This window comes from Molossus molossus, unplaced genomic scaffold, assembly GCF_014108415.1.
Source record: "Molossus molossus isolate mMolMol1 unplaced genomic scaffold, mMolMol1.p scaffold_m16_p_10, whole genome shotgun sequence".
In the NCBI taxonomy this organism is placed as follows: Eukaryota; Metazoa; Chordata; class Mammalia; order Chiroptera; family Molossidae; genus Molossus; species Molossus molossus.
In genome coordinates this window covers 31,240,428-31,250,564 of record NW_023425345.1, presented here as the reverse complement: position 1 = coordinate 31,250,564, position 10,137 = coordinate 31,240,428, and the positions used below count along the sequence as shown (strand labels likewise).

The 10,137-nt window shown below is 36.3% G+C and overlaps 1 pseudogene; it reads left to right on the top strand.

Annotated features, from left to right (window-relative positions):
- Positions 1-585: 585 nt before the first annotated feature.
- LOC118623373 overlaps positions 586-10,137 on the top strand; it is a 67,036-nt pseudogene continuing 57,484 nt past the window's right edge.

The following is a 10,137-nucleotide window of genomic DNA, read 5'->3' as shown; positions in this document are numbered from 1 at the left end:
TGAGCGCACACTTTGTACCTTTTATGAGAAGTGAATGGCCAAAAAGGTTGCTGCTGACAATCTGGGTGATGAATGGAAGGCTTGTGTGATTCGAATCAGTGGTGGGAATGATAAGCAAGGTTTCCCCATGAAGCCGGGTGTCTTGACCCATGGCTGCGTCCTCCTCCTGCTGAGTAAGGGGCTTTCCTCTACAGACCAAGGAGGACTGGAGAGAGAAAGCACAAATCTGTTCCAGGTTGCATTTGGATGCAAACCTCAGTGTTCTCAACTTGGTCATTGTAAACAAAAGGGAGAAAGATACTCCTGGTCTCACTGGTACTACTGTGCCTTGTCTCCAGGGGCCTAAAAGAGGTAGCAGAATCCGCAAACGTTTCAGTCTCTCTAAAGAAGATGATGTCCACCAGTATGTTGTGAGATAGACCCTCAACAAAGGAGGTAAGAAACCTAGGACCAAAGCCCCCAAGATTCAGCATCTTGTTATTCCACCTGCCTGCAACACAAATGTCGGCGTATCACTCTGAAGAAACAATGTACTAAGAAAACTAAGAAGAGGCTGCAGAATATGCTAAACTTTTGGCTAAGAAAATGAAGGAGGCCAAAGAAAAACGCTGGGGACACATTGCCAAGAGACACGGGCTGTCCTCTCTGAGAGCTTCAACCTCTAAGTCTGAGTCCAGTCAGTCAAAAATAAGATTTTCTGCCCAGCTGGGTGAGTATTGTCCCATGGACTGAGATCCTGGTTCGATTCTGGTTAAGGTACGCGCCTGGGTTGCGGGCTCAATCCCAGTAGGGGGCACAGGAGGCAGCCGATCCATGCTTCTCACATCGAAGTCTCTTTCTCTCTCTTTCTCTTTCTTCTAAAACATCAATAAAAATATATTTAAAAACAATAATAATATTTTCTAAGAGTAACAAATAAATAAGAACAAACATAAAAATAATCTCAATAATTTAAAGTACATGTTATATCTTTCTTGTATTCTAAATTTTTTTCAGGGCTATCTTTCCAATTAGAAAAAAGTTGTGTTATAAACATCTGTTATATCTATTTTATTTTATTTTTTTGTAAAGTAGTTGACACAAGTAGCAGAATGTTCTACAGTTTTACCATTGAAAATATGAATAGCTAATATCAATATTTTTTAAAACTTAATATGGCACCTTTAGGTTTGGAACTTTGAGATAATTTGGGTTCATATTTTGGGGGCAGAGATTGCAAATTATCCTCCAATATACATTTCTCCCTCTCTTCCTTCCTAATTGAACCTCACTATATTAGGTTATTTTTCATGGGATGGAACATACATAAAACACTGAAGCCTAATGAGCCATTCTGGATTGTGGGGCTGAAGCCATGTGGTGACTGTGGCCCATCAGCAAGACAGAAGGATCTCTGATGGTTGTGAAGCCACCATGCTGACCTTGGACTGGTGACACTTGGATTCTGTTTGCCTGAGAGAGAATTTCTGTGTTGTTTAAGATATTGCTTTTGGAGATTTTTGGTTGTTGCAGGCAAACCTAATCCTAACTGACAGATAGTCTATAACTATTTCCATAAATTTAGCCATCTGTTCAATCCTAAGATCCTGTATCACTCTTACCGTTCTGATTATTTCTTGAAGATGATAAAATTTTCAGTTACGTCACACGAGTATTGCTGGCAAGAGCATGATTCACTAGTCCGGATCTTAGAGATTTTTCTGAAAAATAAAAACAAAAACATACCTTTTGACATCATTTTCACATAATCACAGATACCTAGAAAGAAACCAAACCAACAATGCCAAATATAACAAATGAGTATATTTGTTATAAGGACGAATGACTAAATATAAATATAATGAGTGTTAATAAAAATATCTGTAAAAGAAAGGCAGAACTACAAAGGTGAGACAACAAATACTTCGGTGCAGACAGCCCACACCAGCTAGGCAGGAAAAGGCACCACGAAGGTGTGTGATTAGTCGAGTCACACTAAGTTGCCTCTAACCTCTACTTGTTTTTAGCAAATAAGATGTTGAAAAAAATGTTCACTTCATAAAATCACAGTAAAAAGAAAAGTGCAACGTGTATTTCACACTTTGTATAATTAAATCGATGTCACTTTTCTCAGAGCAAACTTTGCCTCCCCTCACTTTTCTGGGAAATCAGGATTCACATATTCTCCAGTCTTTTTTCTTTCCTTCTGCTTGATGCTATCTTATGCATGAAATTATACCGAGGGTTCACCTTCATTTTCTAACCGAGATCTCATACATTAAAAGTCACCTCCATCACATGTCACCCAACTATCATATGACACCAATTATTTTTCCAGATTCCAATGATTTACCACTGCTGCTTAATTGTCAGAGAGCATTTTAATTCAGGGTGGTTAACATTACTAGAACTACACATTTCATTGGTAACACTATAAATTTACAAGCAAAAGCAGGCTTTGCACAGAGACATCAAGTCTACAAAAAAATAAACAGAAGAAAGCTAAACCATCGTGTTTTAAAAGCTGATGTCAGAAATGTATCATTTAGTTCAAATAAACTCCTATGAAATAATCCTTTAAAACATGTAAATAAAGAGCCAAGCACCTAAAAGTGAAAATAACATCTAGATGAGAGAGTTTATATTCTGCTGGATTGTAGGATTAAATAACACAAGGACTCAAAATATACCTATATATAAAACAATTGTTCCTAAAACAATTATGAAATATTTATACCATCTCTAAGGGAATGGATGGAATATAAACAAAGTACACTAAGAACATTTCTATTATTGAAATTGGTTTACTTTCTGAAACTGAGGAAATTACAAATTTCTTTTAGAAGTTTATGGTACTTGATAAATCAAGCTCAGAAATTATATTACCATCATAATTATTAAAAACAAAACTGTTGACAAGACTCACATAAGAAATATGCTTTTACTTTTGATACAACTGAGCAAAAATATAGCTCAAACCATTTTTTTTCAGCAAGACAACATAGAAGTTCAAGTTACATATAAAATCTCTATTTATGCTCAAAATTTTAGATTTTAATAGACTACTAAACAGCATAACTAGCGTCATAGCCTAATAACACATCAAATAACATGATCAGAAACTCATTTATTCTATAAATGCAAAATATTACAAGTCTACTGATTTTATTTTGGCTTTTCACCATTTATAACAAACATTTTTTAAATGTTAATTTTTAGAAAAGAGTTTTTTTAGCACTGGTGTGTGCACAGTGAAGTACAGAAAGGAAGTATGGTATTGTGGCTAAGAGTGGTTAGTCACACTGTTCTGGGTCCAAAGCCAAGTTCTGTGCCATCTGTACGACCTTGAGCAAATTGCTCATCTCCACGTGCCTCAATTTTTTTAAATGAGAAGAAAAGCAATACGGTCTTTACTTCATAAGGTCATGGGAGGAGTAGCTTGTAAAGCTCAGAGTTTCAAATGAGAAGTGGGCATAAAAGTTCAATTCTAGCCTCATTTACTACTCTTTAAGTACTTACTCTTAAAGACAATTATTTATGTCTTTAAGCAGCAGTCCAAGGAATAAAAAATAAGCACACACATTTCTGGTTGAATTGCTACCTTTTCTCCTTCCTTTTCTTCATCCACCAGTGTTCTTGATACACTGAAAGGAAACTTAGGGAATTTGAAAAATCTTATTTTCCATGTCAGAAGCTATTATATCATCCTGTGTACAATAACATGTCTTAATCTTCTCCAAGTTTGATGAATTCTTGGGCCAACTAGAATAAATGTCATACACTCAGAACCCAAAAAGAACATATATTTAGATTTTTTAAAGTATTACCTCCATCACAACAGTAAAGGAAGAAAAGCTGTGTAATTGAGTTGGAAGAATAGGAGGTACTATTGCTATGCTTCTGAAAGAATATCCAATCAAACAATGGTTAGAAAATGGTATTATCCGGATCGAAAGCCCTTGCCAAGCAGACACAGTGAATCAGCCCTTTATTAGATCTGTCAGTCTCAGCTACACACATTGCTTTATAGTTTGATGTAGCTACTCCTCCGCTGGCCACAGAGGAGGAAATGCTGAAAAATCTATAAAGAGAGGCAATTTAACAATTAGTGAGACTCCCTGTGATGTGCCCGTGGAGGATCTCCTTCGGTTCTTCGGGCTTGCTTCCCATTACATTGGAAGGGTGTCTAAAAACAAATTGCTTTTTTATAATTTAAAGAATTAATTCCACATTAGGTTCTGTATTACTGTGAACTTTACTACAATTTATGGAGAAGTAACATCTGGTTGCAAACAGCAGCCTCACTGATTTAACCACACACGGCCTCACATGACTGATAGGAGACTCGTTTACACCAACAGTTCCTTATTCTGTTTGATGTTTATCAAAGACATATGAATTCAATCTAGACAAATTCTACCCACAACCACACTTTTTAAACACCTTCTAAAAATCAATTACCTCATTTGATTAATTAAACCAATTAAACCATGAAAAATGCTCATCTTGATCATCTCTTGGCAGTTAACACACTTCCAGGAGCTGAGTTTGGGCTTTCACCTGTCTTTTGTAAAATGCAGAACATTAGTCTCTACCTTGGCATTCCACGTATTAATCCTCACATATAATGGTAGAAGTACATACATTACATATTAAAATGTATTTAAAAATTTTAATTGTGAAATTAAGCTTTGAAAAGATTGATATTATGTCACAGTGAAATGTTCATTTTGACAATGGAGCAGTTCCAAAATGACACTAAGAGCATTTAGCATTTTAGCAAACCAAATCTTGTAAATAATGCTAATATTATCTTCAAGCTTCCTGGAAACCATAGGGCTTTAGCACCCAGCCCCTCACTTTTCAGATTAAAGTGATAGATTGTTAAATATTATTCTTAGGGAAATGAGTCATCTCAGCTCTTTGCTTTTTTCTTTTCTGCTGCTTCTTTTTTTTTTTTTTTTTTAATCACAGCTCTAGGGTGATAAAGATGTATACTTACCCTAGTATACACTGAGTCACACCTTCACTAGATGACAAAGTTGGGGAAGACCCATGTGTGTGCCATTGTGTTACCCTCCACCTAGAAAACCAGATATCACCCCCTCAACCCTCAGTGTGCTTCTCCTTTGGGGATATAGGAAGACGGGATGGTAAGGGTGGCCAATGCTGAACCCTTTAAATGGCTAAGTGATGTCAAACAGGTTAAAGTAGCATAAAAGAATGCTGGATTAGCAGCGAAAGGATCTGGAAACCTAAATAATCCCAACAATAACATTTATTTCCTATGTATGTGACTCTCCTAGTCTCAGTTTATTCTTATATAAGGTAAGAAAGCAAAATAAACACAGGTGACATATTAGAAACAGTGGAGGGTATAATGAGAACATATTACAGGGCCATGATTCAGACCAGGCAGAAGAATGGGCTTAAAGAAGTCTTTCCAATAGGAGTTGTTGCTTTAAGAGAGGTGGAGGGCTCAGCTGGTAATGAAGATATTTGGAGAGAGGCATTTTAGGCAGAGGAATGATATATGTGCAGGATTATTTTGAAGACTAATAAGATGATATCCAAAACACATATTCCAGTACTTGGTGTGCAACATTAATTCTTTCCCTCCTTAGTCTAACAAGACAGAATGTACTTTTGATCAATGTCCTGCCAACCCCTTTCTTAGCACTCAAAAAGAGGACTCTTGAAAACTATGAGAAAGCATAGTCAGGGCTGGCGTCATGGACACACCACCTGTACTGACACACAGAGCTCCATACTTAGAGGGGTCCTCAGCTTGGTTTAATGCTCTGCTGCCAATGTCTTGAAATTCTTCATAATTTTGACAAGTTGCCCCACATTTTTATTTTCCACAAATTATGTAGCTAGTCTGGGGAAGCTATCAGAAAATTGGAATTTATGTTGATCAGACTGATTCACATTCTCATTTTCTTACTTCCTGGCTTCATGAACTTCTTGAGTTTTTTTGTGGGTTTTTTTTCTACAGCTTTAAAAATGAAAATATAAAAAAATTTGTTTATGAGCATCAAATAAATAATGATTTTAAAGTAATTTTTGTTTCATAAAGTTCTGTGGACACAGAAAACTGCAATCGATCAACTACTGATACCCTTGTGTACAAAGAAGTTGCTATTTGGTCTAACTCTATAATTATTGCAAATTGATTCATGTTTAATTTGATTCCAAAACAGATATATTAGAGTCCCAGTATAACTCTTGTTGTTCAAAGATAGCTCTATACATAATTGTGGTTAAATATGCCCCCTGTCAAACAACTACTTACCTTTAACTTGATACATCATATATAAAGCATAAGGATATCTCTTTTCTCAGATTAGTTTCAAGGTGCTCCACTGTGGAATTTCAAGCTTAAAATGCATCTTTTTTATTTTATTTTATTTTTTTTTATTTTTATCCTCACCGGAGGACATTTTTCTATTTTTTGTTCAGGTAGAGTGGGAGGGAGAGAGAGGAACAGAGAGAGAGAGAGAGAAACATCGATGTGAAAGGAACACATCGAGTGGCTGCCACCCACACAACCGACCAGGGCCAGGGACAAACTGCAACCGAGGTACGCGCCCTTAGCGGGAACCGAACCCGGGTCTCTCCGGACCGCAGGCCGACGCTCTAACCGCTGAGCCAAACGGGCCAGGGCAAAAATGCATCTTAATTATTACAAAACCCAAAGAAATATTTGGACCACTCTGCAATTTAAGATCTATCCACATTTTTCATCAGATCAACAGGCTAGAGAAAAAGAAGTGCCTGTTATGATGTTTATCTTTTATTCCTGGTTTTAAGAAATAAGATTTAGAGAAGCTAGGAACAAAAATATGTGACTACTGGTTTCACAGCCTTATGTATTTTCAAATTCACTTCCTATTTTGTCAAAAAACTATCAAAGAGGGTTGATTTTTTTTCCTCCTCATTTAAATGTCTTTCATGTTTTCTGATTTGAAGAACTTATACAAGTCAACAATCCAACTACAAAATGAGCAAAGAGCCTGAATAGACACTTCTCCGAAAAGGATACAAAGATGGCCAATAGGCATATGAAAAAATGTTCAGTGTCACTACCCATCAGAGAGATGCAAATTAAAACTACAATGAGGTATGGCCTTACCCCTGCCAGAATGGTTACCATTAATAAACCATGAATAAAAGGGAATCCTAGTGGACTGTTGGTGGGCATACAGAATGGTGCAGCCACTGTGGAAGACAATATGGAATTTCATCAACAAATTAAAACTGAAACTGCCTTTTGACTCAGTGGTCCCACTTCTGGGAATATATCCTAAGAATCTTGAAACACCAATCAGAAAGAATGTATGTACCTCTATGATCACAGCAGCGTTATTTACAATAGTGAAGATCTGGGAACAGCCCACGTGCCCGTCAGTAGAGGAGTAGATCAAAAAGCTGTGGTACATTTACACAATGGAGTACTATGTGCCTGTAAAGAATAAGAAACTCTTACTTTTTGCAACAGTATGGATGGACCTAGAAATATTATGCTAAGTGAAATAAGCCAGTCAGAGAAATACAAATACCATATGATCTCGCTTATATGTAGAATCCAAAGAGCAAAACAAACTGATGAACAAAATAGAACCAGATGCATAGGTATATAGAACAAACTGACAAATGTTAGAGGCAAGGTGGGTATGGGGAACTGGGTAAAAGAAGGTGAAAAGATTAGCCAAAGGGCATATATGTGCGGCCCATGGACACAGACAGTGTGGAGAAGGCCAGGGCAGGGGACGGGGCCGGGTGAAGGTGGGCAAGGTGGGGGACAATGGGAACATCTGTAGCAGTGTCAACAACAACAAAGAAAAGAATCATGCTAAAATAAAATTAATCACTGTTTACTTTTATTTTGCCTAGATATTTTTGACAGGAAAAAAAAAAAAAAAAAAACAACTACATAGCACGTAGCATAAAAGGAATACAAATAAGAATGAGAGTAAAGTGGGAATGTACCCGTCATGGGGAATAAGGTTGTTCTAACAGAAACAATGGGAATAACTGCTATGTGGTTCACAAACTAGAAAGTCACACATTATCTCATTAAAATTCATTTTTAATATTGAGAACATATAGTGTTCTCAATTTAAAAACCCTAGCTCCAGAGATAGAATCAATGCAGTTAAAAAAAACTATGTGAGAAAATATAATTTATCAACTATGTATAAGACAGAAGAAAACTCATTTTGCTTCCTACAAAATGACTGCTTAGAATGTTTCTTCTTTAAGATCCCAAAGGAATCTCTAAATATAGTTACGTGAATTTATCTAACCCAGAAAATACACACACACATGCACACTTCACTCATATATGCACACACCAAACCAAATTTACAGCTTTTACCTTTTGGAGCAAGAGAAAAGGCTTTACATACTAAGATGAAAAAGACAATGACAAGTCATTTTTGGTATTTGATAAGCTAATCATGACACAAATGCATGATTATAAGTGCAGGTGTCTTTCTAATGCTGTAAGTCTGAAACAAGATCAACTAATGGCTGGATAAAAATCATAACTAAATAAATGGGATGGCAGTCAAATAATAGTTAAATGCCACATATTTTGCTTAATTTAATGTTTTATTTTACTTACTTTCCAAAATGTTGCATTCATTCAAAGACTATGTGAAAACCTACTGTGTGCTAGGCTGCTTGTTCTGTTTGTAGCAAGTTCATGGTTATAAATCGGTGCCCGAATCTAATCTCTCCCTAAAAGATTTTGTTTCTTTCCTGCTGATCTGCTCTTTTCAGTGGTTGTTGCTGAAATTAATAAATGTTCCACATTCAGTAATATTTTCCAGACTTCCAGACAAATGAATTTATAGCATTCGCATTCACTTCCCCTTGAAAACACAATTTTTACAGTTTTTGTTTCCAAAGAATACAGAGTATGTTTGTTTCTAAGGAGAATTAATGAAATAAAAAAAATGATTGCTTCACTGAGTAGTGCAGCCTCAGTCACGGATAATCTAGAGAACAACTTCAGTGACGTACTTCTTTTTCCACTGGGGCCTGTTCCAATTAACAAGAAATCTACCCTCCAGAAAAACTCTTTATGCAGTTACCACGGACTTAATGAGAATCCACTACCTGCTCTCGCCTGATCAAATAGCCTTTCAGGACAAATTTCCACACTTCTGCTATTTTAAATGTTGACTTTGTTATGATTTTGGGGGGATAAATACTGTTTAAATAGTAGCCTTAGTTCTTTTTATCCGTTTACTAGAAAAAGAGGAAACTATTTTTAAAACTTAATTTTCTGATTCCTTTTTACTGTTCTCTGCAGGTATCTGTTTTTATTCATTGGCATTGTCTACATTTGAGAGCAGGGGCCATGCTTATAGTGTTATGTTGCACTACCACTAACACATCTTTCCCCTTTAAAAAAAAAAAAAAATGTTTCATTGATTTTTTTAGGGACAGAGATAGAAATATCAATATGAGAGAGAAACACTGATTGGTTGCCTCCTGCATGCTCCACACTGGGGATTGAGCCCACAACCCAGCCATGTGTTCTGACTGGGCATTGAACTGGGACCTCTCAGTCCATGGGACAATGTCCAGTCCATTGAGCCACACCAGCTGGACCTAGAATATCTTTTCAAACCGTAATTCATTTGTTTACTATTCATCTAGAGATTGTGTAAATTATATAGACATGTTCATATTACACCCATTTACTAACATTAATGTGGTCAGTAGTAATTTTATAATGTGCCAAGTAGCTAATTAATTAAGATTTCCTAAGATTGATACTCTGGAATTTGATTTCTTTAAATATTAGTCTACAGAGATGGCTTACGAAATTAGATTGTAGACGTATGCTAACTAATGTTAATCAATAAAAGAATCTTATTGACCTTAATTCTTCCCCAATTATTCAATGCTTCATTAGGTTACTTGGTTACTGTATCTATTTCTAATGAAAATCACTTATATCTCTTCAATTGGACTTGACTTCTTCAACAACTTGCCCAAGGTCATACAGCCACATACAACAACTAGAAGTGGACTCAGTTCTGTGGAACTAAGAGGTTTACACTCTTCAAACTAGGCGGAATTACATCGATGCTTTGTTCCCCTACCCCAACCCAAGACCAGCTCCTTTTCCTGTACTTTATA